This window comes from Pinus tabuliformis, chromosome 1_1 (genome assembly GCF_031772625.1).
Source record: "Pinus tabuliformis cultivar Carrire ecotype Pingquan chromosome 1_1, CPIR1, whole genome shotgun sequence".
Taxonomy (NCBI): domain Eukaryota; kingdom Viridiplantae; phylum Streptophyta; class Pinopsida; order Pinales; family Pinaceae; genus Pinus; species Pinus tabuliformis.
The window spans coordinates 303,422,103-303,446,327 of NC_142297.1; positions in this window are offsets into that span (position 1 = coordinate 303,422,103).

Consider the following 24,225-nt stretch of genomic DNA (forward strand, 5'->3'; position numbering starts at 1 on the left):
CAAGAAACTTGAAGGCCCTCTATTTATTAGATAAAAAACAATATCTACAACATGTGCCCAAAATTGTAAAGGCAATCCTACATGCAATCTCATGCACCTTGCACACTCCATGATTGTCCTGTTCATCCTTTCTGACACACCATTTTCTTATGGTGTTCCTGTAGTTGTCTTCTCTCTGTGAATTCCATTCTCTGAACAAGACCTATCAAACTCTTTTCTGCAATATTCACCTCCATTGTCTAATCTAAGACACTTCAACCTTTTTCCTGTCTCATTTTCACCCAAAGCTTTTCATTTCTTGAAAGTATCAAATACATAAGATTTATTTTGAATACAATAACTCCAAGTTTTTCTAGTTTCTTTATCAATAAAAGTAAGATAATAATGAGATCCACTGAGAGATGATATCTGAGGAGGTCCCCATACATTTGTATGCACAAGCTCTAATTTTTCTCTCTTCTTTTCTTTCCCAACACTAAGGAATCTAACTCTCTTCTATTTTCCATAAACACAATTCTCAAAAAATTTTAAATCAACATGCTTCAAACTTGGCAACAAATTTCTTAAGTGAACAATTTGCATCCCCTTCGCACTCATGTGCCCAAGCCTATGATGCCAAAACCTCGTATCTTATCCTATAGAGGTTAAAGCATTATCAGAATTTGAAATACCATTACATAAATACAATGTATGAACCTTTTCTCCTTTTTCTATTATCAGGGCTTCTTTAGTGACCTTCCAAGTTTTATCTATAAAGGTAGTTACATAGGCTTCACCTCCCAACTGCCCTGTTGAAATCAGACTTTTCTTTAGATCTGGAACATGCCTTACCTCCTTTAATATCCATTGATTTTTGTTCTTCTATTTTATGAAAACTATACCCATTCCAATGATTTTACAGGGTTTATCATCACCCAATCGTACCTATCCAAAAACTCCTTGCACATAATCATGAAAATGTTTCCTATCAAGTGTGGCTTGGAATGAGGCCCATGAATCTACCACCCAGGCATCAATAATATTCTCTAATGAAAGAATCAAATCATCTTGCAAGACAACACCCGTCACATTCGCTTGATGATTGTTTGCTTGTTGCATCTCCTTCTTTTCCTTTCCGAGGCTTGTAGTCATTCTTCACGTGTCATTTCTTGCCGCATTTCCAGCACACTATCCCCAATCTAGACTTGGATCTGTCTTTCCTTAACTTGCTATGATATTCTGGTCTCTTTCCTCTTTCAATTTTTCTTCCTCTAGTCTCTTCAGTCAGAACATTACTTGATGTCTCACTGAAGCTCTTTCGTCGCATTTCCTTGCTAAGGATTGCACCGACAACATCATCAAACTTTAAAGTACTAGATCTAGAGACAAAATTACTAATGGACATAACTAAACCATTCCAATTTTCTAGCAATGAGAATATAAATAACAGAGCCCTAACTTCATCATCAAAAGTTACTAGTACAAAACTTAACTGACTGGTAACTGTATTAAATTCATTTAAATGATCAGCAACATATCCACCCTCTGACATCTTCATACTAAATAAATGCTTCATAAGAAATACCTTATTTGAGGTAGAGGGTTTTTCATATAGTTTGGCCAATGCCGACATTAAGCCCTATGTTGTTGTTTCCTTTGAAATATTAAAGGCTATCAACGCCACTAGGCAAAACCATATTTTTCCAAGTGCCTTTCTGTCGAGAATATCCATTTTTGGGTTTGTCATGCTCATCGACTTCTTTGTCTTTCTACTCAACTGTAGGTACAAAACTTTTTGATACAAATAATCTTCCGTCTGCATCTTCCACAGCTGGTAGTTTTTGCTATTAAATTTTTCAACCCTAAACCTATAATCTTCCATCATTTCTCTCACTCGAACCAAGAACCCTTCTCTCCTGCAAGTTTATCATCCAAATAGACCTTCGACACTCTTACCAGTTGTTAAAAAATTATATATTATGGAGCAATGGAACACATAAAATATTGCATAAATTTAAACACATAAAACGCATAAAACAAGAGAGACACAGATATATGTGGTTCACCCAACTTGGGCTACGTCCATGGAGAAACAACCAGTCCTTCCTTTTATATTATCCAAAAAAATGAAGAGATACAACCTACAATAGATCCATTGTAATTCCCTCTTCGCTGTCACACAATCTCCTCTCTCTTTCTCACTCAGAATACATATCTACATATACGCAATAAAATTCCCTCATATATAGCAAGGGGTTTACATGTGTATACCAATAATGTACTTTTCAAATGGGTGCCACATAGAGTCTTTGATACCAACCTTTGAGTGCAAGGTATGGATCATATGAGTGTACACTCGAACCATCTAGTGTCTCTTTTGTTGGGGAATTTTCAATCTCATGTTCTTGTCAACATAGTTCCCTACATGATAGACTTCCTCCTTAAGGATATCAACAAATTTTTATTAAGTCGAAATTTGATTGAATGTCATAGCATACTTTATGTTTCATATATCCCCAAAAACTACCCATCAATATTTGACTTGGGGAAGAGCTTTCATGAGCACAAAGGTGATAATTTCATTGTCGAAATTGTTTTGGAACAAGTAATATCCATCTAACAAATTTAACCATGTTGCTAATTCATTTTCATATATTTAGCCTTCATATAAGATGGGTGAGCAAATGGAGTTGGGTTACACTTTTTGGCAAAGTGAGGGTGCATTTTGGTGAAAAAGGATGCTCGATCAAGCAATTTTTAAGTGCTCGATTGAATTGTTTAGGCACTTATAAATAACTGAATCGAGTGTTTAAACAAAGCCTTGATCGAGCTCTTTTCTAACCTGAGTTAGAGACTATATCATGAGTTATGGCTCGATCGAGCTATATGGTTCGATCAAGCCCTATGGTTCAATTAGTTTTTTTTCTTATTAAAAATCCCAATTGCAAACTATAGAATTCATTTTTCTCTAACAATGAGAAGAAAAGGTGTTCGATGAAATATTTATAAGCTCGATCGAGATGGAGGAACTCAATCTAGCCCATCAGCCCCGCCAATGACCTAGAGGTTGAAGCCATTGTAGGTTTCCAATCATTTTTGTCTCTTATATTTAATTTATTTTGCAAAATAAAATAAATTAATTTGAAAAAAACATGCAAAAAATACAAAAAGCAATCATGAAAATCACCATGAAAACTACAAGAATAAACCAAGAAAACGATTGAAAACCACCTAAAAAGCTATAATATAGGTTTTATTTTTTTCTTCAATTTCATTGTATAAGTTATCTTCAATGGTAGCATGTTTCTTATAAATATTTTCTTAGCTAAAAGCATTATTTTTTAATTATTTTAGGTTTTAAAGTCTCTTCTAGGAATTTAGTGAGATAAATTAAAAAAAAAAAAAAATTTTGTTTTTAAAAATGCATTTTAAATTTAGAACAAATATGACCAGAAATATGCCCAAAAAAATTCCAAAAGAGAAAACAATTAAGCTATAACGAATAAATAAACAAATTAGAAACATAAGATTGACATAATGAATATTGTTGCTCATGGTGAACCTCTGTTAGTTGAAATAAGAAAATTTATTTCGTTTTTTATTTTTAAATTTAAATAAATTTATATTTTAAATATTTTTTAATAATAAATACAGTGATTTGTTCTAAAAAATGTAATTGTACTTAAATAATTTTTTAACTAAATTAAATGTCCAAAACAAAAAAATAGTCATATATAATATAACTATTTAACTATATATATAACATAAAGTTGTAAGGTATAACTTAATTATAACTATATATAATTATATAACATAACATAGCATGTAACTTACGTATATAACTATATATAACATAATTATAGTTATAACATCTCTCTCTCTCTCTCACACACACACACACACACACAAACACACACACACCCACACACACTCACACACACTCACACACAATCACACACACACAGACACACACACATATATATATATATATATATACATGCAACAACTTTATAACTATTTAACATGATATGCTCTTCATAATAACATAAGATGGTTGATGCTCAACAACTTTTTCAGATTCGATTGGGTCTATAAACAATAATTTTCCTTACAATTTCCACTATTCATATTTGTAGATTTATTTAATATAATGATAGGACAACTATATATCTCTTGGTTCCCACTCTTATTAAATTTATTAGTTGAGTAATGATTTTGTAACCTACACTTCTCATATTTTTATTAACTACATAACGCAACAGAGTATATATATATATATATATATATATATATATATATATATATATATATATATATATATATATATGTTCAAGTTTCAATAATACATCATTGGTAGATACATTAAATCCATGATCAAGAGTGCATCTAAAGGGAATATATAAGCATTTTTATTATTTTCTGATTTGTACCATATTGTTTCATTATGTAGTGTGTTGTATCAGAAACATTTGCTTCACGTGCTTGCACCTAGTACATGTGATGCGACAAAGTTAAACATTATAAGAACTTGTCTTACGGACTATTTGGTTGGCATAAAGCTTTATTAGTTTTACAAATAGGTTTACTTCAACTTTTGACATATATTTACATATTTATGCTCTATGAATAAGATGTGTTATTTAGAAATGGGAAAATGTGTAAGTTAGATTTAATCATATTTTTGGATTGTGTTTACATGGAACTCAATACTTTGGTTGAAAATTGATCAAAATGGAGACTCTATTTAGCTTAGGACATCAACCTAGATTATTCTACTTGAGTTTATAAATGGTTCTCTTTTCAAGATTCTTTCTATGTCAACATTTTTTTCTTGGATTAGTTTATATGTATTATATGTAACTTGTAGAGTCATCTCCCATATGCCCCCGACCGTAACTCGTCTGATTATTAGGGGATTTTTTATACATGGTCAGGCTAGATCATGAAGCCATACTAGAGTGTGTGTTCCACTCATCCATCCTCACTCTGATACCAGTCAAAGTATGAGAGGCATTGTTTATGTCTTTGTTCATGGTCTTACTACCAACAGTGTACCTTCTTCACTTGGTGCAGGTACACATCTTGCATTTCAAATCCTCTTTAAAGTTTATGTGTTTATATCATGGATCTGTCTTTAATTTTTAAATCACCTTTATGCATCTAGTTATATGTATATATATCTATATATCTATATATATATATATATATATATATATATATATATACATACATACATATAGATACATACATATATATATATAGATATATATATATATATAGATATATATATATATATGTATGTATCTATATGTATGTATGTATATATATCTGTATATATGTATATATATATATACATACATACATACATACATACATATATATATATATATATATATATTTATGATTTGCAGACCCTCAATAGGGTTAAGTTGAGGATCAAAGTGAACTGTCGATCCCTATGGGGAATGACGCTATAGCTAGTATCACAGTTGAGTATGTTAGGACCTAGTGGAGATGGATCACATGAGAACTGGATAAAATCTCATCTACTTGACCTACTAGGTGTAATTTGTATTTGATCTTGGATAAAATCAACAGGTTGATGAAGACAAAGCAAAGGGAAGGACAATAAAGCCACCTCTTATGTTCCATACATAGGATTAGGAGGTTGGACGTTAGATGCCCACATACTTGGAAGGTGGTGAAAGATGCCACAAAGAACATTGATATTTATGGGGAGGTGTTTTACATCCCTTGAGACTGTCATGCTACACATGATGGTCTAATCCCGCTAAATTATTTTAACAATGTTTATGTGATCCTTTTTTTTAATGATAGATTCATTGGAGTTTAGGGCTAGTTACCACACCATAACTAGGTCCCCATTTACCTTCCAAAGCATGTATATGACAATTTTGTGCTACATATGAGACCGAATTACACCAACACCAGATCTATATTTTATGGACCCTACTTGGGGGACATAGTTATGAACACGTCAGGGCATTTAGGGACCCTACACATGTAGCACAACCTCCGATATTGTTTCCTTGACCATCTCGATGTGTGGTATTTGTGATGGAGCTAGAGCAGTTGTCAAAACTCGATGCTAAGATTAGGCATAAGATTGCAAATAACATGCATAGGACATTGGCCATTGCACATGTCACATTGCATAGAGAGATGAGAAGACTGCCTTCGTTGCCTCATGGCCCACAAGTTGCATTACATGATAACTCATATCTCAACAGATAAGGGAATGAGAAACTCTTATCATATGCATGTACATGTCATAATACCATACGTGATGCTTGGAGGGTGCATGACCCATGTGACATAGACCAGGTACACATATATGGAACTTTTGTCTCTTATTGTCAAATTATACATTATTTATATTAATGATTTTTTATTAGATTTCATTTATATTAATAAGTTCATGACAACATGCATGCAGAACCCAACTATACATATGAGCTTCCGAAGTCATTTGAGGGTGTAGTTTACCAGTTAGAGCATCCTCCTCTAGTGCATGTTTACATGGCTCACTCTCCTCCACCTCCACCTCCACATCATAACACTCATGTGGATGAGAGTCACTATGTACAACCACATGGGCTAGCATTTTAGGTATAAAAAAACATTTTCAAGATTCCTAATATTTTCTTTTTCTAAGTTAGATGTATGGATGTTAATTAATTCATAAACTAATAACAATTTTCCTTTTTATTTGTGTATAGAGGCCGAGATTCAGAGAGGTGTTGATGTTGTATTTATGTAAACACATGGTTGGGATGTTGGCTATGGAGCCATTGAGCCACAGGAAGGGGAGTACCAAACCAAGTTGAATAGACCCCCATCCCACTTGAATTCCACTTGTACTTGTCTCAGTCACAGTTACGGGACTAATTAAATGCATAATTCAAAATAATTTATTTCCATATTGTTTATTTGATACAAATAATGTTCTAATTAATTTGAATTTGAATGTGCTATATTGTAGTACTAGATTATGAGTGCTCACTCTGCATATGGGAACACACATAAGATTTATAGAAGCGATACTTTCTAGAGTGGATCATAGATAATTTTCATCTTTTTAGGCCCATTTCATAGGGCAGATTCACATGTGATTTATAGACTTTGTATATTTGAATGTATGAAGAGTTTATGGATGCATGAACATTATTTTAGCTTATGGATGCTTATTATTTTTAGTTTGTGGATGTTGATGTATAATGTAATTTGTATATATTTTCATATGGATGGTTTATTATCATACATAACTAGTTCAAGATAACAAATTTGACAAGTTCTCAGTAAATAAACTAAGAAAATAAGTACAACCTTAGACTATGATGCAAGTAAATTTGATTCTTAAAATGAACTAAAATATATTTTCATGGTTCAATTAAAGAACACAAATAGGATTGAAATTCAATTTTAAAAGATGTCTTCAACTAGTAATGTTCAACAAATAATTTTTATTTAATTTTGTTTCTTTTGAGGTCATGTACACGAGCTTAGTCATAACATGATATAAATCATATGTATTGGAATTTAATATACCAAAAGACAATTAATGATATGTTTTTAGATAATTTTATATAATTTTATGAACTTTTTAAAATTTAGTTAGATATCCAAATATTTCAATCAATTACTTAACTTAAGACCTTGAATTGAGAACATTCAAAAATTAAATTTCTACAAAATAACATTTTGATTTCTAGTTTCATCGACTAAGGGAATAAGTAATTGATCTTACTATGATGCAAGTCACTTTCATATTTGAAATGAACTAAAAGATGATCCTGTGTACATCAATTTAATATTGAACTGGTAAAAGGTGTCTTTTAGAGCAATCAATGTATGTTAATTTAAACAATTAATCAATTGTTTCTATATTTTATTCACTTTCCTAAATTTACTTTCCTATCCAAGTATTTCAATCAATTCCTTATCTTCATACCTTCAATTAATAACATTGAAGAAGTAAAATTTTACAAAATTTAGTTCTCGTATTGGCTTCTATAAAGTGTCTTTTAGTGGACAAAAATTGTATGTTAAATTACAATGATTTTAAAATATGCTAAAAAGAAAACTAATTTTTTTTTTCAATTTTGTTTATTTTCAGGTTATCTAAAAAATCATATATATATATATATATATATATGAAGCATTTAGTACAATCCAATATGAAGCATGTGTGTAACTCTTTTCATGGTTTATATCAAACCGACACATGACATTTATTAATAACATAAAAACATTTCAATGTTTCTCATAACCTAGATAGTTGAATTTCCATTTTAAGTAAAATAATAATATATCAACTTGCTTGTTACATACTGAAATGGATTTCTTAGAAACCAAATGTGTGGCATGTATATAGGTACATAAAGTTTCTTGCATGCTCAACATGAATACTATACATGACATTTGAAAAAATTAAGATCAATATTTTTAATTAAATCTATATATAAATCCATACTAATATAAATTTTAATTAGATTTTAGATATATGGGGTTCCCATAAGGATCCTATCCCTAAAAATAAAACCTCCTTGAAATTTAGTGTACTTGATCAACTTCAACACGTCAAGGAAACTAAAAGTTGTGTAATATATATGTACACCATTATAAATCCATCCCAGATCACACGGAAACATTTATCTATTCAATATTACAAAATTACAAGAGTATTCAACTATCACATTTATAAATTACAATTCATATATTTGAGATCTGCTATACTATATTATATTACACTTCACTGTTATAGGCTTGGCTTCATGGCTTTCCATTTGCATCATCTACTCATCTTACCAATGGATTATAGGAATGCAGGTCTCCATAATACATTCATGGTATGAATCTATCATCTCCCATCTCCCTGGTTCACATTTCTTTGTTTCTATTTATATGAGATTGATCTAAGATTCTATGACTAGATGGTTTTATTGAAAAGATATATATTCAGGCATAAAACCTCTATAAATGATCTGATCAACCTATTTTTTAACCTTTGAAAGAAAATAGCCGATCACACCATGTCATAAATATGGTATGTTAATTGTCCATATTGATATGGTCTAACCAACCTAATTTTCACTTGTGCGCATGACATAAAATAGTAGGCCATGTTCTCTTTGTTTCCTATGGGGGTAGCGACTGCAAAAACATTTCCTACAACCAAAATAAAAAATATGTATTCGTTAAATATATTTAAGATTTCAATTAATAGAATAAATTATTAATGATAGACAGGCCACATACATTCCCTTACAAGAATAGAGAGTCAACCATGATCAAGCGAAATGATGGCCTCTTCATCCTACATGTCTTGCCACGTTAGAATTGAATGAAGTCCCTTATGAATAAGAGGGATATATTTCCATCCTCTCACATAGCCATGTTTTTCACAATGATCAATTCTATATCCATCAACACGAATGCAAAAATCACAAAAAAATGCAATTTTCTTGTCTCCGTGGATAATATCCCCCCCATGTCTTTTCTCCATATTGTGTGTAATTCATTTATTCCTTCTACACTATTAAAATACCTAGGAATCAATTTATTCATATTGCCAAGTTCAAAATTTGAGAAGAACCTAACCATGGGCCTAATAAATTCCTGACTTTCATGTTCTAAATAGGATCTGGACTAGTCGGCCACTTCTAGTGATGATTTGAGTCGATCTGTATCATGAGTCATTTGGTACCTCCTAAGTTCTCACTTCACATAATTAGTTGAACCATATAACTCACCCTTTCCATGTCCTTGTTTCAAGGTAGCTCCAAGTATGTTGAGATTTTGTCTTATGGTGTAGTTGGCCCAACCAATAATTTGTGTGTTGACTTGAACTACCATGCACTGCTGTTTGACCATATCCAATGTTTTATGAATGATATGTCATTTTTTTAATGATTCATTGATCAGGTCAAAGAAATGTTGCATAAACATTGTGTCATGCTCATGATCATCACTGATGTAAAAGTGATACTCTTTAATCACATCTTGTGCATCATTAGTGTTATACCTAACATCAATATTCAATTGTGCATGTTTGTACAAAACATGTATGAACATGGAAACTTGGTTTGAGTGATAATACTCACTTTGGATCTCTATCTTAGGAGAAAATGCATAATTATCAACGATGTACTCCACTCATAAGATTGTTCTTGGCTTGAATACTTCATGAGATTCCTTAAATATAGATGTTGACCAGTTGGACATGTGCTAGTGTTTGATATCTCTATAGATTTGGTTTTGAAACACCCCCATGAATTGTGAAATAGGATTATCATCCTTAACATAGTTGATCCTCTTAGGTGCCAAAGTTGAAGAAGATGGTTGATTTCCCATGACATAATCATAATGCTTCCATGTGACGATGACATTTAACATGCGAGACTTGTTGGGATCAATAGGAAAGTTCCTATGGAACAATTCCAAATCACCACATTTAGTGCAAATTCTCCCACCTATACATATTATCTTCTAAAAAACCTCTTATGACTCCCTTCTTCACAATATTGATGAAACAAAATCACGCATTGTAGGAGGAGGAGGGTTTCCATGACAATTTTACTTCTAACATTCCTGGAAATTGTCATAATTAAGCTAAAATTCAACATCATATCAAAAACAACATGTTTCAAGGATTGTATTACGCCTAATAAACCCTGGTTTCACTTGCAGAAACATCCTTATGGGTATCTTCACATGGTGATTTCCTTCTCGAAATTCACCAAAAACTGTAACTTTTCTCATTTTTACATTGTGCTTAGCATGTTCCACATACTCACCTTTAGTATGCAATGTCGAACGACATGATTTCTATCCAGAATAACACATGAATATCTCTCCTAAAAATCTTCCACAAGTGCTATGTTTCTTATAGTAAGCCTGTCTTGGAAGTGTTACCTAGTGATAAGAGTTGAACAAGCAGATTCATCTTCTTAGTTACTCAAACCCTGAATTTGGTATGCTTGTGCAATATTTTTCTCGAGACATGGAGTAACTTTGACATTATTGCCAACTTTTATTATCTTGACATACTTGGTACAACAATAACAATTGTAATTTCCCTACGTGCAACTTGAACATTAGGTTTTCTTGATTTCCCAATGTAGTGAACGACCTTGACATATTTTCAATGACATTCATATGTGTGTTCTTTGTTTTAGCATATTGGACACCGACAAGATTTGTGGAATGTTTTAGTTTCTTATGTTTGATCAACCCATGTACTATCTAATATTGTGCATCAATTAAATGTTTCTCAAAATATTTTCGACTGATTTTACTCACCTTGTCTCTAACATTGATGCAGGGATACGAACCTTAAGGTCCACTGTTGTGCTTTCTTCCAAGTTTTCTACAAATGATACACCCCTTTCAAATTGAATTAAACTCCCTATTTACCTGTTAGCCTGAGAGGAAACAATCCATCCTTCTAGTGGTTGATCAACTCGATGCGAAAAATCTTCTTCCTTAAGTTGTTGAGAAGCTTGATGTGGCACATGATTCCCCCCATTGATAGTTGATCAACTTGATAGGGCACATGTTCACCTAGTGGTTGATAAGGTCCATAAGGAACATCTTGATCATCATATGTTTCATCAGCTTGATGTGAGACCTCTTCTCCCTCATGTGGCTACTCAATTTCCATCACGACATAGTGTAATACAAAATATACTTGTAAGTAACTGAATCATCATCATAATATAAGTGGATAGTATATCTATATACATATGCTTATTTAAGAAATCACCATGGTTGGAAGGTATTGACATGATTTTATAGTAGGTGGCTAGGTAGTAGAAGTTGCAATGGGCCAAGTGTTCTAGGTTGAAACATGAAAAGAAAAGGGTGTCAAGCTCAGCGAAAGATGGGTCGAAGTAAAGAACACTAGTAAAAGTATTGGTCCTTCCGTAAAAAAAAAGGGCAATTCTAAATATGATTTGAGGTAAAAGCTTTCCTCTTCATTCAGTAAAACATGGTTTGGAAAGCCTAGGGAAAAATTAAATAAAAAAATTGAGACATGCAACTATCTAGTAAAAGTTAACATGGAACAAGGGTTCTAAGTTGAAATATGAAAAGAACAGGGTTTTGAGAGAAGGCTGGGTTGAAGAAGAGCAAACCAGTAAATGTATCAGTCCCTATGTCAATAAAAGGGTGATTTAGAATATGATGGAAGGTAAAAGCAATCAAGATGTATGTAAGGTAAAATAATTTTCATGATGACGTCAATTGTATGTTAAATTATGGTATGTTCTATTCTTAGAGAAGTTTACTTCAAATCTTGTTATTAGCCATTGATTAGCAATACATAAACATAAAGTAAAGTGCAGATAGAACATTAAAAGATCGATAAAAAACAAGCCAAGACAAGAGACATAAGATGTGGCAGCTAGCCAGAGACAAACTCCAATGCAGGGAAACCCTAAATCAGTAAAGTCAAACTTGATCAAAATAACCCCGGATTGACTTCTAGTCAAGTTTGAAGAACTCGATCTTCAACAACTAACTTCAGTAATCGAAAACAATCCACAATACTCAGTCAAACAATAGTGAACATTTGGTCAACATTTGGTCAAACTTACGGCAGCTTCTTGATAGTCAATGCAAGTCAAAGGAGTGGCCAATCCTGGTCAAAAGAGTTGAAAATAACTGTAGCTAGCCTAGGAGAGGCTACCCAACCCAATCCACAGTTAAGGAGGCCTCAACATTGGTCAACATAATCCAATCTGCCCACCTGCAACTAGGTCAACCCAAGTCAACACTGCCCTAACCAGAAATCAATGTCCTCCTTCTTCAGCCACACGTGTGAGAGAGAGAGGCTCTTCTAATGCATAGGAGACAGAGGAGATGCGTGGTGAGATGAGATGAGTTGATAATGACTCAAAATCACTTGTACTTATATGATTTGCTAGGCATGTGTGCCACGCATTTAATTGCTGGCCAACCTTGATAATTTGTCAAGTAAATACAAATAAATTCATATCTCAATAAATACTTATTGGCATCAGATGATTTTTAGATCAATCCTACACCTCTCGACAAGAGGAATCTAGGAAAAATATCAGTTACCAATAAATATGGTGACCCACATGGAGTTTGGCCCTAGTTGCCAATTTTAACAATGTAGGAGACACCTGAATATGATATAATCCCTATAGAACATCTAACTAATGACACACGTTCTATTCTATGAAATAAATGAGTTGGAAAGAATGGAAAGAAATGAACCAACACCTAAAATTGTGGCATTTGTAAGAACATATAAACACATCCATTTTCTTTAGGAAAATCAAATGAATCACACATGGAAGACAAAGAAAAAAATAAATGGTTAATTTTCCCTTTAATTATGGTGTGAAAAAATCAACAAAAAATGTTTATCTGAGGTAGTATCCACTGTAAATCCAAACTACTCACTGAAGAGCTTCCGCAACGAGACCGCCTCACAAGAGGCCATACTAGCAATAATGTACCCTACCTCAGTGGTGCTTAAAGCCACCAACTTTTGCTTCCTATTGATCTAGGATATTGAGGCAAATCCCAAAGAGAAAAAATAGACAGAAGTGCTCTTTTGGTCCACCAAACTACCTGCCCAATCAGCATCGACATATCCATGTAGTCTCACATTTTCGGCAGTGTACCTCAACCCATGAGTGATTGTGGCATGAAGATATCTTAACAGATTCTTGGCACCAATCCAATGTGTGTGGTGAGGCTCAACCATATGTTGTCTCAATGTGTTGACTGCAAAGCATATATCCAAACGACAGTTCACCAAGAAGATGAATGCTCTGATGAGTTGACAATACTCGGTAGCATTTTGTAAAATAGGTCTAGTAGCACTACCACTTAACTTCTTGAAGTCAAGCTCCATCGAGGTAGTCACGGGCTTGCATTCTACCATCCTGAATCTCTCCAATATCATCACCACATATTTTCCTTGAGATAGGAAAATATCCCTTGGTTTCTGCCAAACTTCCAATCCTAGGAAATAGTGCATCTGTCCTAAGTCCTTTATCCCGAACTCAGAAGCCAACTCCCTCTTACATTTGAGAATGAGAGGGTATGCACCTTTCAAAAAGAGGTCGTCAATGTAGAGCACCAGTATGAGATGTTTTTCATCTTCAACCTCAAAATAAAGGTTAGGGTCGGCTTCACTCCTAGTGAATCCCAACTTCATCAAGTAGCCATCGATCCTATCATACCATGCTCGAGGTGCTTGCTTCAGCCCATAGAGGGCTTTCTTCAACTTGGACACATGAGATTCCTGATCATGAATCCAAAATCCTTTAGGTTGCTCCACATATACTTCCTCTTTGAGTGAACAATGTAAGAATGTGGTCTTGACATCCATCTAATGTAGGTTCCATCCTTGCGAAGCAACAAGGGCTGTGATTGAGCGAATGGTGGTATATCACGCAACAGGTGCAAATATCTTGTCATATTCTATACCTTCCTTCTAAGAGAAGCCACAAGCAACAAAATGAGCCTTATACTTTCCATCACTTCCATCAGGCCCATGCTTTATCTTGTAAAGCCATTTCAAAGTGACAATGGCTTTGTCCTAGGGTCTGGGGACCACATCACAGACATCATCTTTCATGATTGACTCATATTCCTCAATCATAGTATCCTTCTAGACTTGATGCTTGACAACTTCTACAAATGATGAAGGCTCATTTTGGATGATCATGCTCATGATGGCCAAGTATCCCTGGTACCTAGCCGACTTCTTACTTTCCCAGAAACTCACTCTGGGTGCAATGTATCCTTCAGCATCATCAAGTGTCCCCCTAAGACATGAAGGCCTCTTCCTAGAAGAGGAAGGCTCTTTTGGAGGGGGATCAATAGGATCCATAGGTTCTTCCACAATGGGCATCATCTCATCTTCCTTTTCCTTCAGTTTCCTGGTGTTGGCTTCTTTAAATTCCCTTAGAGTAGGAAGATTGTCAAGTTTACTAAGAGCCATATCTTCATCAAGGATGACATCATGGCTAGTCTCAACTTCCCTTTGATCAACAACATACATTCTATAGCCCTTAGTATTTTTTCTATAGCCCGTGAAGATTACTTTCTTCCAAAATGCACCCAATTTATTCCTTTTCTCCTTCGGCACATGAAAATATATAGGACTTCCAAAAATTCTAAAATGAGATACGTCAGGTTTCTTATCAGTGAACATCTCTTCAGGAGTCTTGGAACCCAACACCTGATGCCATCGGTTTTGCACATATATGGAAGTATTCGCAGCTTCAGCCCATAGAAACTTCAGAAGTCTTTGATCATGGAGCATAGCACAGATAACTTCCACAATCATATGATCCTTCCTTTTTGCCATAGAATTTTGCTCAGGAGCATATGGTGTTGTAGTCTCCCTCTTAATGCCAACCTCTTTGAAAAAGTCATGGAACTCATTGGATTCATACTCAGTCCCATTATTAGTCCTTAAGATCTTGATCTTTTTTTTGGTTTGATTCTCAATCAAGGCTTTGAGGTGACGAAACCAGGAGAACACTTCATCCTTCCTTTCCAAGAAGTATATCCAACTCTTGCGAGAATAATCATCTGTAAAAGTGAGGTAATATAAATATCCTCCCAAGGAGTTCATAGGCATCATACCAGATATGTCTGAGTGAACCAACTGTAATATATCAGAGAGCTTGCTTTGGCTTGAGGGGAATGGTCCCCTTTTGAGCTTTCCTTTGGCACATCCAAGACATACACCTTCTTGCTCTAATTTGAAATCAGGCATTCTGGTGACCATTTTTCTCACATCAGGTAGAGATTTATAATTTAGGTGAGCAAACCTTCATTACCATAGTTTGGACTAAAGAGATGAGTCACAAGACATGACAGCAAGCGGACTTCCTCCGACCTGATATAATGAATCAACTCGAAACCCAAGAGTGAAAGCATCTTTAATGTACATTTTCCATACACCTAGCTTGCCATCAATGAAGGCCACCTTGTAGCCTTTATCTTCCATTGTCGTAATGGACACCCTATTCTTTTTTAGATCCGGTACATATAGGACATTTTGTAAATGAATTGTATTTCCCTGATTCAATTGAAGAGGTACATTCCCTATGCCCTTCATGGGATATTTTTCATTGTCCCCGAGAATAACTTCCAGGCTGGTCTCCTTCTCTATCAGATTAGAGAGAGACTCTTTGTAACCATTGAAGTACCTTGATGCATCACTATCAATAAGCCAATTTCCCAGTGAGTCTGCGGGAGAAGTGGTAGAGAGGGCCATGGGTAGATAGTATTCATCTTCCTTATTGTTAACAATGTTAGATTCATACCAGGAGTTTCTTGCCTTGTTGAAGGGTTGTCCTCTTCCTTCATTTCTCGCATTTATTTTCCCTCTGCCATTGAACCTGTCATTCCTTTGATTTCCTTCAAAGTGATTTTGATCATCATCATGGTGAGAGTCCCTTTTATCAGGGCACTCCCTCGCATAGTGGCCCATTTTGTTGCAATTGTAACATCGTCCTTTTCTTCCACCCTTCGGTCCGGCCTTTCCTTTGGATTTAGCCTCGGAATAGTTTCTTCTTTTAGCATGAGAAGAAAAGGTATAGGGATTGCCTCTAAGTGCGGACATTTCTTTCCCTTCCATCGTTGTTTCTTCTTGAATGCATCTTGTCATCAATTCCTCGAATCCAAGAATTACATTATTGTTTATAAGGGTAGTTCTGAATATATACCATTTAGGTGGGAGATCTCAGAGAGTTGTGATAGTCATTTCCCTATCATGAACTACTTCCCCAATTGATAGGAAATCATTCTTGATCTCGATGATCCTTAAGAAATATTATTGCATACTTTCATATTTGCCTTTCTTAATTTCCTTCGTCTTATTTCAAAGGAACAAAACTTGATTTGCATCATTAACTTTAAATAAAATCATTGGTCTATTGTAGATTTCCTTGGATGTGGTTAGCTCGAAAACATAGGCCACCATGCACTTGTCGATGGAGTCCCGAATGATCTTCCGTGCTTTGAATTTTCCCTTGGTCCACTTGCCTCTAGCAACAATGGATGCATTTGATGGAGGCACAACAATATTGCCTCTCACATGGTCCAATACTTCCTTCTCTTCCAATGTTAGATCGAGAGACATCTTCCATCCTTGGTAGTTAGACTTACTTCAAATCTTCCTATTAGTCACTAATTAGCAATCACATAAACATAAAGTAAAGTGTAGATGAAACATTAAAAGATCAACATAAAACAAGCCACGACAAGAGACGCAAGATGTGGCAGCTAGCTAGGGACCAACTCCAATGCGGGGAAACCCTTTGATAATTTCTTCTTTAATCTTCAATATTTCAGTAAAGAGAAATAATACAATTGGGAAATCTTTAATTTTATAACAGCAATAGTAAACCCTAAATTAGAAAAGTCAAACTTAGTCAAAACAACCCCGGATTGAGTTATAGTCAGTCTTGAAGAACTCGGTTTTCAACAACTAACTTCAGCGGCCCAAAACAATCCAAAATACTCAGTCAAGCAATAGTCAACATCTGGTCAAACCTGTGGCAGCTTCTTGACAGCCAATGCAGGTCAAACGAGTGGCCAAACCCAGTCAAAAGAGCTAAACAGAACTGCGGCTAGCCTAGGACAGGTTGCCCAACCCAAAACGTAGTCAAGAAGGCCTCCACGCTTGTCAACGCAATCCAATCTTCTCACCTGCAGCTAGGTCAACCTAAGTCAATGCTGCCCGAACCAAAAATCAACCTATTCCTTCCTCAGCCACATGTGAGAGAGAGAGAGGCTCTTCTAATGCGTAGGAGAGAGAGAAGATATGTGGTGAGATGAGATGAGTTGATAAAGACTCAACCTCACTTGTACTTATATGATTTGCTGGGCATGTGTGCCACACATTTAGCTATTGGTTGACCATGACAATTTGTCAAGTAAATACAAATAAATTCATATCTCCATAAATAATTATCAGAATCAGATGATCTTTAGATCCATCCTACACCTCTCGATAAGAGGAATCTACGAAAAATATCAACTTCCATAAATAAGGTGATCCCCATGGAGTTTTGCCCTAGTTGCCAATTTTAACAATCTAGGAGACACTTGAATATGATATAATCCCTATAAAACATCTAACTAATGACACACGTTCTATTCTACGAAAAAAATGAGTTGGAAAGAATGAAAAGAAATGAACAACACCTGAAACCGTGGCATTTGTAAGCACTGATAAACACAAACATTTTCTTTTGGAAAACCAAATGAATCAAACGCAGAAGACAAAAAAAAAATGGTTAATTTTCCCCTTAATTCTGGTGTGAAAAAAATCAACAAAAAAGGTTTATCTGAGGTTTTGAGTACAAGAAAAATTCCTAAAAGGACCTAATGACCTTCCACTCAGGTAGTAACTAGGTCTTGTCAATATTTTAGAATATGGTACTAGGGCCACATCATAAATGTCACTAGCGATGCTTCTAATAGCAAAAAGACCAGCCAAGGTAAGGGGAGGGTTATAGTGGTCAAATGTACTAGAGATATGTCCCTAACTAGCTATAAATACTGCAAGTATCATGACCAATATCACGTGATGTATAAGTGCTCCTACCCATCGACCTGTAGGGAAATATGCCCTAATATTTAGGCACTAATTTACCTACGTCTAGTGGGAATCAATTAATATTAGCTTCTAGTTGTTATTTTTCGACGCAAAACCACTACGATGTGTTGAGAGACAACATGAAGGTCCGTGATAATGTGCTACCTAGGCCTTAACCCCTTCACATGTTTCTTTCCATATAATAGGTTTGTCACTAGATGATGCGACATTTTAAGCTCCCTAAAACACAACTCTATATGTTTCAATATGAAAAAAAAACCATGAAATATTATGTGTTTCCTATTGCCATGGTCCTAGCCTGAACTATAAATTACCTTATGTCCCCTATGGGAATTTTAGTGTTTCTATGTTAAGGTTGTTTTTAGAAAGGCTTTTCTTCACTTAGGGTGTGAAAAAAAATATAAGCTCAAATAAATTAAGTACAAAGATTTTGAAGCGAAGATACCTTTTATACAAAGATTAACTGAGCTTAGTGTGTGGTTTGAATGTGTGTGCAAGTGAAATTATGAGCATTTAAAGTGTGAATTGATGTCGGTATGTGGTGATGTTTTACAATTCCCTTAATTAAACTATGTGACATTTGTTCCCTGCAAGAATAGAAGTGATGTTTGGATGATGGGCCACTTACTTCTTTCCTAATTATACTACACCAACATATGTTGATGTGCAAAATTTATGAGTAAAATAAAATATATTACTCTACTTGTAATGGTTAGTAAAGAAAATTGGTGAGTAGTGATGGTGTTTACGAGGTGAATCTACTGCACATACAATCTTCTGAATTGCATGTATGTGGATATTTGGTTCATGATCCTTTAATAAAATTCCCCTAGTTACACCATGTGATGTTTTTGCTTCATGTAAAAAAAATTGATGTGTCGATGATGGGCCACTTACTTATTTCTTGATTATGCTATGTAAGCATATCATTGTGCATAAAATTTCAAAGTAAAATATAATCTCCAATCACTCTACTTGTATTGTTTAGTAAAGATAATTTGTTTGTAGTGATGGTGTATGCAAGGTGAATCATAAAAAGTGTTTGAATTTCAAGTATGTGGACATGTGGTTCATGATCATTTAATACAATTCCCCTAGTTACACTATGTCATTTTTGTTCCCTGCAAGAAAATAAAATATCTGTGGATAATGGAACAATTACTTTTCGAAATTATGCTATATGTGAGGATAATATAGGGTTATGAAAAATTAGTTCTTGAAGAAACATTATATTTCCATTACTAACTAAATTGAATTACATAACTTTATTTAATTAAATAAAAAAAATTGTTTCTTATGCATACGTCATGATTTAACTTCAACGGATGGCACAATTGAGAACACCCAATAGAGGACCTCCCATGTAAAGGATAAGAAATTTGAAAGCTAGTTGAACGTATGCAATTTGTAAAATATTTACACACTTCAAAATTTATATTTTGCATTTTAAATATGATCCTATGTTAAGAATGAAAAATTAATTCATTTATATATAAATTTTAGGAATAAAATATAAATTTATCTTTTATATTTAACCATAAAGCTATGTTGGAAAAAAATAGATGAAAAAACCCTAAAAATTAATCAACAAAAATTAATAAACTTATAGACAAAATAACCTTTTTCAGTAGAATTCACCAAAATCCAACAATACAATTTCATGATTTTGTGTCAGCTAAAATACATTTTTGAATGCATAAATGGATTCAGCACCCTGAAAAACCCCTAGGGCACTTGAATTATATAGATTCAACAATTTAAACTCAAGTTTTTAAAAATCTTCGTCGGATTTTGTTTAAAATTAACTAGAAAAAATGTCGTGAGAAAAATCATTTAGTGTATAAGTTAGACTATGCCTAATTTAAGTGTTTAAAAACTGTCATTTGAAATATGTATTACATAGTTATAATATGTGGTTAAATATATTTCTATAAACAATTAAGTTTATGTTAAATCATGAAGTTATGTATGCAAAAAAAATTCATTAATTATATATAAATTTTAATGATATATTATAATTTAAGTATTTAAAAATTGTAATTTGAAATATATAATATATAGTTATAATATGTGGTTACATATATTTCTATAAACAATTTTAAAATACAATACAATATTGTCAAGTTTTTTTAAATAACTTATTTTAAAGTTATAATTTTTACAATATCATAATTTAAAATTATTAATTTATATTTTAATCTTCTTTACATAAAATTATTGTATTTAACCAATTATTTCAAGAGAATGCACCATACCACTCAAAGAAATTGGAATTGTTTTATTCATTTAATAATGTAAAAAATAAAAAATTAAATTCATATATATATATATATATATATATATATATATATATATATATATATATATATATATATATATATACTTCCATTTCTCCATTTACTAAATGAAGCATTTGACCTTTTCAAAGTTAGTTCCTCTTAGCAACAATTTCTCGTTTCTTCGAGAGACTATATATATATCCTATACTAAAAGTGATATCTACAAAAAAGACAGTGTTATATTTTTATTCGTACATCTCATTCACGAAGAATTCAAGGGTTTGTGATAAAGGTGATCTATTATTATATATAGCCCCAAAATATTACTAGCTAATCTATGTTTGAAGTTTTGTTTGGTTTCACAATAAATCATATTTACCAAGTGAATCATTTTTAATCTAGTCCCACAATGGGATTGAAGGGCATGTGATAAAGGTGATTTATTATTAGATATACCCTGAAATTTTACTATTGAATACAGGTTTGAAGCTTTGTTTGGTTCCACAATAAAACACATTTACCAAGTGAAGTACTGAAATATATTTTCCCCACCCCCCGCCACAATGGGATTGAAGGGTGTGTGATAAAGGTGATTTATTATTAGATATAACCCCAAAATTTTATTAGTGAATATAGATTTGAATTTTTTTTTGGTTTCACAACAAAGCACATTTACAAAGTGTAGTATTTGAACATATTTTCCAAAATTACTTCTTATTAGAAATGATTTTCCATTTATTCAAAAGCCTATATAAATCCAAAATTAAAACTGATCAATTGGTTTGAAGCTTTTTTCTAGTTTCACAACAAAGCGCATTTACCAAGTGAAGTACTTAATATATTTTCCAAAATTACTTCTTATTAGAAAAATTTTCCATTTATTCAAAAGCCTATATAAATCCCAAACTAAAAGTGATCCATACTGTAACAAGGATGGTATGATATTTTTGTTCATTTATATCATTTACCAAACATTTCAATTATTTAAATCCAATGTCAAGTAAAAGGGATGGTCAGAAGAGAATGAGTAGATTTAGGCAATTAAAAAAGAGGATGTATTAGGAATAAAATTAGATGATTTGGAGAGTTTACTAAAGAAGCCAAATAGAGTGGCTCAAAACCGATAAGAGGATGAAAATCTAGTAAAATTGATGAAGAAGATATGTTATAATAATTTTAAAGGTTGTTAAGCTAAAGACTAATATAAATTAAGTTAAAAATAGTATATATGAAGTTAAGATACATATTTTACAGGGAAATATTACTTAGAATTGAATGGTGTATCAAATCTTTTGAATTTGAGAGAACGAGAGATTCTTCAAAAGTCAAGCTAATAATTACCAAAATGAAGGGCCAAGTTTATTTCATAAGAGAAAAAAAAATCTATATCTATAAATTTATACAATTTTAATCAACTATAAGATAATTTGTTACTAAAATACCATACAGTACATAAATACAAACTCCATGATACAATAACGAACCTATTCAACTAGTTTTTAAGAATGTTAATATTTGAAAACCTACTATATAAAATAAAATTAGTTAGAAAATATTTCTTCATTAGAGGCACCATATCATTTAGCGTTTTAAAATGTGTAACTAAAATTACCATAAAAGACATAGTAAGAAGAACTTTCTTAGAGGAAGAACTTGTCATAAGTACAGAGAATTTCACAATTCCAAATAAAAAGTGGAAGAAATGTGGGATGATAAGTATAAGAAGGCCAATGAAATTGTTGAAAAGGAAACAAAAAGAAATCAATAGATAAAGGTTTTAGTGGATTTAGAGAACAAATAAGATGCTTCAAGGTGTCACCAACATTGAATTTACATCTTTATCATCATTGTTATAAGTTCAAGTTCAAGGTAAAGATCAGCACTTAGGATTAAAGGAACCATTAAATGTTGTATATGATTTTATGTTTTTATACACGTTAATCAAAGAGTGTATTGTTAACATGCACATTGGAAAGAGGCATATTCTTTCACCTTTTAGACCTTGATGCATTTTCTCTCTTTTAAAACCTACAAGTATATAAGGCATTAATCAAACTAATGTTTATAGGATTTCGAGCATCTATGTGACAACCATTTTTTCTAATATATATTATAAATAAATTGCCATGAATTTTAATTCATGTAAAACATATATGCGAATTATGTTACAATGGTTTTCTTTGGTTAAATCATATCCTTAGTTTTTTTGGGTTATCCTAAACCATTAGAATTTGAGGGTGGTTCATAATTTGCATAAATTCAAGTGGTTTCATAACATTTGAATAAACCATGGTTTCAAATGGTTTTATTTATTTATTGTTACATCTCAATTTTTAACTACATGGTATTACTTTGAATGTTTATTTAATCTTAGTTTTATTATTTCGTTCTCCATTTTTTTATACTTTTCAATGATATCTCCTAATGCATACAATATGGAGTAAGTAATATGAGAAGTGAGACAATTTGAATTACTTGTATTTGGATGAATTTCTTGAATTTCATTATCTTCATGTTATCTCAATGTCTAACGTATTTTTCTTATCCTTTCACTAGTTTTTTCTCGCATTTCCTCTATGGATGGAAATTTCTTTCCTTTTCTAGATCCAGATCTCCAATTTCGCTTGTTTAATGTGAATTATTGTGTATTTTTCTTGATGTGATATTTCTCTATGAATGAATACATGCTATTACTTTTTTACGATTGAATTTAGAATGTTTTCTTTTTTCTGGGTTGACAAAAAAGGTTTCATCGAGCTATAAGATTGATCGAACCATTATGTCATACCATTTTACATTAATAACATTAATCTAAGGTTGTAGGAATTTGGTGATGGGTAGCCATTAGTTAACTTGACTGAGGGTTGCTTTAACACTCTATCAAGATCGTGAGGTCCCAAAACTCACAGTTTCAACATCCCTTCTGAATATTTCTTTGCAACCCCATTTTGTACCCTAACATATTTAGGGAATAATTTGTCGTTAAGTGGTGGAGTTGATCACGTTGGATTCACAAAAGAATCCTTGATCTAGTGGTATATAAGTTTATGATTTTACCACTTATGAATTCATATGATATTTTCCATCTAATTTCTTCTAAACATAATGGCTGAATTTTTTTTGCACAATTTCAAAGCCGCTCAGTAAAAAATCAATAATGTAAAATATACACAATGAAAAAATTTCTAAAAATACCTCTATCTTCCTGTACATGTACACTTCGAAAGGGTACTGTTAGTTTTTCAATTTATTTAAAGAGTTGAAAAAAATATTAAACAAACATATGTGTCTCCAAAATGAAATTGTAATATTTCTTTGCCAACTTTG